Genomic DNA, 7,422 nt, shown 5'->3' with positions numbered 1-7,422 from the left:
CTTTGTTTGTTGCAGCTTTTAAACAATTGAATTTTAGGAACGTCAACATGTGGCGTTTGGTTTTGTACCACTAGAGTAGGAAAAAAAAGAAAAAAAACAAGAGAACCAAATTCATATCTTTAGGAAGGATAGACAGACAAATACATAATTTCTTTGTCCCTATTGCTCGTGTCCTTTCATTTAGAACACAGAGAAATTATTCTTTGGATTTCTTACCTGCTTCAGAGCAAGGACTAGACAGATCTTTTGGATTACTGTTGCTGGTAGTCAGTTCAGGATGAAAAGCAAAACTGTTTTGCATAAGTACTGTGCTCACTGAGAAGTGTGCACTTCACAGCTGCACGAACTTGAAGGCAGGCAACAGGAGGGCCACAATTACATGAATTTAACACTTCTATCCATAAACCTCTCCTCGTAAAAAGAAGCGCTTTTGAAAGTAAGTTTAGTTTTATTTCAGCAATGGATTTCAAGTGCCGATGTTTGAAATGTTGTGGCTTACTAGACATATTTAGCTAAAGAATTTTTACTCTGCTGTTGTTGTGTATAGCAGATGTGGTAATAGAAGAACTGCATTTTTCCATGCTGCAAGCAAAGAACATATTTTTCTGCATCAGAGATGTTGTTAACAACATGATAAATGGATTGATTGTCTTGTGCAAAAAGATTTTATAAGTAGGCTGCAAAACATTATATTGTTATTAGTTACATAAACCATTTAACAAGTCTAATTACTGTATCATCATCAATTACTGTTATTTTCTCTTGTTCAGCTCAACTGTGAGATAAGGACTGGGGGTCTTTTTGTTTGGTCGTTGTTACTTTCATGGAAGAAACAACAGAATCTGACTAATATTAAGTTAAATATTAGTGTATATATATTTCACTCCACATTTGTAGTCAAAGAGCAATAAACAGAAACAATAAATGCAGTTTAAAATGCATACTTATTTACTACATCTCCTCATTAAGTGAAAGAATTACTGAAAGCATTTCTACTTAGGATAATTCTGCACATTATCGTATATCGCAAACTACTCTACAAATAAATACCAGTTTGTCTTGTTCTTAAGTTTCCAGAAATTAAAAGCCTGTTCTTGATGGATGTAAAATAAGCAAAGGAAAATAAAGTACAATTCGATCAGTAGTAGATGTCTGCTGATGCTTTAGAGCATGGGTGCTCAGCCTTTGGGCTTTTCTGGCCTGTACTGAGAGAAGAATTGTCTTTAGCCACATGTAGTTTGTTCCAAAAGCAATGCTTCCTACTTATTTATATGCTAAGTACAGCAGATGCAAAGAGTACAAGAACACTGCTTCATACAGCTAGTTCTCAGCTACAAAACACTGGTTTTCAACACAGTCCCTACCATTACCTGTGCATTTTCACCACTGATGAGCAGGAACCTGCATGCTGCAATGTAAAAAGTCTGCACCATCAGAAGTGACCCACTTGTCAACCTATGTTGCTGAACATATCACCCTCCACCTCGCCATGCTCACATCCACTGTTTGGTGTCTGTAAGTGTTCAGCAAGAGTCAATGGATGGCTACCATTCTTTCTGCATCGAGGATTTCAGTGGCACCCGTTTGCTTCATATGCAATTCAGTGTCAGATGGGATTTTGCCAGACTGCCCCTCTGCTGCCATCTGTCACATGGCAACAACATGCAACGGAATACTAGTGGGAAGCTTCAACTCTACTGCTGTACCACCGGCTCCAGTTAATGCGTATATGTAAGAGAACTCACCTCATTTTTATTTTTAATTTAAAAAATATTCAAAGGAGTAGCAAACCACATGAAACTACTGAGAATATAGTTGATGGACCTTGCTTTGCTGAAACTGATGTGTGGACGGACTGGATTGATGTGCTGAGTCAAACTGCATGATGTTCAACAAGGCTGAGTACTGGGTGATGCACTTGGGTCCTAAAAACACTGTGCAGTGGGGTTCTTCACTGGGGAAGAGTGGCTGGAAAGCTGCCTGACAGGAGGAGCTGGGGGTATTAGCTGGCAGCTGGCACCTTGGCTAGCAGAGTGCCAAGGTGGCCAAGAGGGCATACTGTCTTGTTTCAGAAATAGCCAGCAGAACTAGGGAGGTGACCGTCACTTTTATATGGCACTGGTGAGATACTGTCATAAACGCTCAGAGTCCAATCAGAGTTTTTGGAATATTTTATTACAATCAAAAGGTGAAAAGCAATAAGCAAGCAGCGCTGGGTGTGCCGGAGAGTCTCACTCCACCAACGACACACACCAAAGAAAGAATACCTATTTAAAGGTATGGTTCATACATATTCATCACATTCCAAACTCTGGTTTATAGAGAGGATTACACTTAAGGGTCGATTTTGCTGTAAATCTTCAAACCTTGAAGGGGGAGAGCCCCTCACTGGTGTTTTGTTAGGAGGGACATCCATTTTGAGGGAACAGGATGTCCATCCTGTTTTCTTATCGATAAGCTTAACACAGCTGGCCCAACAGATAAATCAGTAAGGGGGTAGCACCTTTGGAGCCATGTGGTCCTTTTCCAGTGATCAGCTTCTCCAAGCTAGGTACCCCGAAAAGGACTACTGGCCCCTATTTACAACCATAACAGAGACATTAAGGCACTGCGACAATTATCAAGATGATTTGCAGTTGAAAATTTCCCTGAAGCCCCTCTTCTTCAAGTGGCCTTTATGGATGAAGGCTGTTTCCTATTCGTCCCTTGGTGCAACCCAGGCCGGTCTTTGCAAGGTCTGCATTAAAGATGCTTATCTCTCACTCCTTCGTGTGAGGATTTTGCTTTCTTTGTTTTGCAAGGCTAGTGTTTGAAATGCAGATAGAGTTCTATCTTTCCATGCCTTACAAGGAAATTTTACTCAATTAAATAACTTTATATGCCAATTGGAATTAATGCCAGTTTAAAAGTATTGTGTCAGCAGCTTTGACTTTCTATCTTTGACACAAATCACCTTTACGTGTTTCACAGGTACCATACCTCCAGTTTTGGGCTCCTCACTGCAAATAGGATACTGCTCCAGCATGTACAGAAGAGGACAACGCTGGTGAAAGGACTCAAAAACAAGAGCTGTGAGGACCACTTGAGGGTACTGGGGAAAAGGAGACTGCAGGGTGTCCTTGTCATTCTGTGCCTACAAGGAGGCTGTAGATAGAATAGTGTCAGTCACTTTTAGTGACCGGTAATAAGAAGCAGAGATACATTCATGTTGTGCCAAGGGTGGTTTAGACTGGATAATAGGAAAAGTTCCTCAATGAGGACCGTGGACAGGCACTGACCCTGGCAAGTGGTGGAGTCTCCATTCCTGGAGTTATTATATAAGAGACAAGTGAAAGTGGCACTTGGGGACATGGCTTGGTGATGGGACTTTGTAGGTCAGGTTGATGGTTGGTCTTGAAGATCTTGAAGGTCTTTTCCATCCCAGATTATTTTGTGATTCTCTTTTCTGCTTTATGTAACTCCAATAGAGCTAAAACAAAACGTTTTTGTTTTTTAACTCTCAGAAAATATGTAGTTTCTCTTAATTCTGATAATTAAAACCAAGGCTTTATCTGATAGTCTCTTATTAAAAGAATATTACAAAGAAGGATAATGTTATTCATTGGCATTTATGGCCTTCACTGATATTTGGCTTAGGTGCAGTATGGTAAATAAGACAGCGTGGACTTCATTTGCAGTAACCTTATGCAATTATTTTACTTATTAACAGCTGTTTATCAGCTAAAATAACTACAGACCAAAACAAAACAACAAAAAAGATGATTTATTCTGATGCTCAGCTAGTAACTGTGAATACAAAGCTATGTCCAGAATTCTGTTATAGTTATGTGAACACAGTGATGTCAGCTGGCTGCATTTCTTTAATGAACTCTTTTCCCTTGCATAACAGACTTTTTACTTACAAACTACATATGAATGGTAGTTGTAATCCCACGCAGGCAGTTTGCAGAAATCCCCTGACCTGTGGAAACATGAATTGCATCACTTCTGAGAAGCAACTCTTGTACTAAGTGAAGTGTTATCCAATCTGTATGAAAGCAAACAAAAAGAAAACACAATTCTTTTGTCCTTAGGTGAGTGTTAACAGGTTTTAACCACAAAGAGGCGCTGGCCGGTCGGGACGCGTTAGGAGCACACGCGCGCAGCGGGATCGCCCCCGCCCCGCCGCGCCCGCACTCCCCCCGCTCTCTGAGACTTTGCTCTGGCGGCCGTTATTTTGACCCCGGCAGGATCCCATACAGACCGTCCCGACCCGGCTCTAAGGCGGCCTTGCAGCTCGGGGCCAGCCAGCGGCCGATAACCCCTCCATCCCAGCCCCCTCTCCCCTGCCACCACACGTCCAGCCGCGGCCGTTCCCGCTTCCCGTGCCCCGTGCCATTACAGCCTCCCGCAGAGGGGCTGCGGCCGTTCCGCGGTCTCCTCACAGCGCTGCCGCGACCCGGAGCGAGTGTCTCCTCACAGCTTTTGGTCGGCTGGCGTAGAAGGCAAAGGTAACTGAAGAAAGGAGAGCTGGCGATCTCGGTGGCTGGCTCACAACTCCCTGTGAGCGCGATGCCTGTCTGTCTGCTCACCAGAACCTTAAGTGGAGTAAGCACTGTGTGCTTACAAATCACAGCGTCAGGCATGCTGAAGCAATTCTACGTGTCACTAACGGAACCAGCTTGTTGTAATCTATTGCTTTGCTATCCAGTTCCAAAATGACCTGCTCATGGAGGCTGATGTGATTTGTAGGGGAATATAACCAATAAATAAAGCATTAACAAATTAATGGTTGATAGGAGTAACGTATGCTTCTACGTTGCCTTAAAATGATGTGGTGTATGTGTATCGTGATTCAGTTTGTGATGCAAGAAGCTGAATGATTGGTACTTTTTCCTCAAGGAGCTGTGCTCATGGTTCTTCCTGCAGTTTGGAGCAGGCTCAGTCTGCTGGTGACATGTAAGCAGAAGGTTTTGAAGTGGAGTTATTCATTGCTGCTGCCTGTCTATCTATGTCATGATGATGTTGCAGCTTTGAAATCCAGTGCTTAGTGATCTCTTAGTAGCACAGGAATGAAGGGCTACTTACTGTGAGGCACTGGAGTCTTGACCATACAATTGCCAACACAAAACCCAAGTGGAAGCAGTACCATGTACTTGAAAGCATGTTTTGCCTCCTTTTCCTCCTCTTGTGACATTTTCACTGTTACTCCATGTGGGAGGGATCTCCAAGAAGAGATCCTTCCCTGGTGGTGGTCAGCCCTTAAATGGGGTTTGGGAGAGGTGGAGCCAGGCTCCACCCCTTCCACTCACACAGGTATATCACCTTCACCTGTGCCCCCATGGCTGACTTGGTGCTCACCTCAGGTGGCCAATCAGTGGTTCAGGTCCTGATTCAGCAGTTCCCATACAGCACCCACTCTTGAGTCGATCCTAAAGGAAAGAGAGTGTCCCGTGACCGCAGACAGTTTTTTTCGTTCCCTCTGAGCGTAAACACGTAAAAATGCAAAGCACTGCAAAGTCCTCTGGGGAATGGAGTTCTTTTCTGAGACATGTACACCTGGAACTGTCGATGATCCTCAGAGCTGGAGCATTAACTCTTTGTAGGTTCATAGGTTCATAAGGTTGGAAAGGACCTACAAGATCATCTAGTCCAACCATCCTCCTAACACCATCCCTACCCAACTACTAAATCAAATCCCTTAGCACCTCATCTAAACGTTTCCTGAACAGCACTAGGGATGGTGCCTCAACCACCTCCCTAGGCAGGCCATTCCAGTGCCTGACCACTCTTTCAGAAAAAAAATGTTTCCTCAGGTCTAATCTAAATCTTCCCCGGCGCAACTTGTGGCCATTCCCTCTCGTCCTGTCATTATTTATCAAGGAGAAGAGGCCCACCCCCTCCTCACCACAACCCCCCTTCAGGAAGTGGTAGAGTGCAATAAGGTCTCCTCTGAGCCTCCTCTTCTCCAGACTAAACAATCCCAGCTCCCTCAGCCGCTCCTCATAAGACTTGTGCTCCAGACCCCTCACCAGTTTTGTTGCCCTTCTCTGAACACGCTCCAGGGCCTCAATGTCCTTCTTGTAGTGAGGGGCCCAAAACTGAACACAGTACTCGAGGTGCGGCCGCACCAGAGCTGAGTACAGGGGGATGATCACCTCCCTGCTCCTGCTGGCTACACTATTTCTAATACAGGCCAGGATGCTGTTGGCCTTCTTGGCCACCTGGGCACACTGCCGGCTCATGTTAAGCCAAGCATCAACCAACACCTCCAGGTCCTTTTCCTCTCTACATTCCTCAAGCCATTCTGCCCCAAGCCTATAGCGTTGCAATTTCAACTCCAAATGCACTACATGATGTTATGGTGTGGAATACCAATGCCAAAAATCATAAAACCATGACAGTCAGAAATGCTGCTTGTTACTTCTTGTATGAAATTGAACAGGGCAGTATTAGTTTACATGTTGGCTGCTTCATCTCTTAAAAGTGAAATTTCACATTCCTTTTAAGTAAGTAATTCTTCTAAGTAATGTTTTTTGCTGTGCTGTTGTTGTTGCCTGTCGGTATATCTGAGCACATTTGGAGTTACTGTAGAAGTTTGTACTTGAGAAAGTCTGGAGTTAAATCACAGAAAGAGCCTGTTGAGTATTCTGTAGGTTCTCAAGTGAGTTGCTTCTAAACTATTACAAAAGAACATGTAGACCAACTAAGCAGACGTTCAACTTGTCAAACTACAAAGATTGCTTCTGAACAACATACGCAAAAAGTGTATGTTTTACTAAACCTCTATCATAGTACATCAGCATATCTATTGTCTGTTTTTTCTGTGTAATTTGTCATTGCCAGTGAATATTCCACTTTCAATACTCCACTAGTTTTCCAAACCCTGCAGGGAAACACTGCAATTTGTCAAATATTCCTATATCAGAGATGTAAATTTTTTTACTAGATAAATGATTTGGATTTTGAAATGTCATGGGGATATGGGCACAAAGGGCAACTGCAGGCATATGTATTTTAGTTCTGCATCTCCTCAGCACACCCTGTGTTTTGCTGTAAAAACAGGTGGGGTAATTAATGGCCAAAATGTTGGGCTCACCTTCCTGCAGGGAAAACTGCTTATTGAATTTCCAGTGACTTGCAAACAAAACTGAACTTGTAAAAGAAGAAATAAGGCAGCTTATCCCAAACTGGAGCCTCCCTACACAGAATACCAACTTCCTTAAATCATGTTTGTCCGGGGCGGGGGGGGTGGGGGTGGGGGGTGTCACAGGCTGTGGGGGCAGAATTTGAAACAGATCCATTCTATTTGTGTTATTTCCCCCATAGAACATGAAGGCCAGTTTCTTTAGAGCCTACCACTTTCAGTTTTTTTCCTCACTAAATGCCGTCTCTCAGGAACAAATGCACTAGCTTAAAATATCTCTTTTATAGTTTTACTTT

This window comes from Cyrtonyx montezumae, unplaced genomic scaffold (assembly GCF_038088225.1).
Source record: "Cyrtonyx montezumae isolate F1298 unplaced genomic scaffold, pur_monq_1.0 scaffold_36, whole genome shotgun sequence".
Classification (NCBI taxonomy): Eukaryota; Metazoa; Chordata; class Aves; order Galliformes; family Odontophoridae; genus Cyrtonyx; species Cyrtonyx montezumae.
This window is presented reverse-complemented; position numbering follows the sequence as displayed.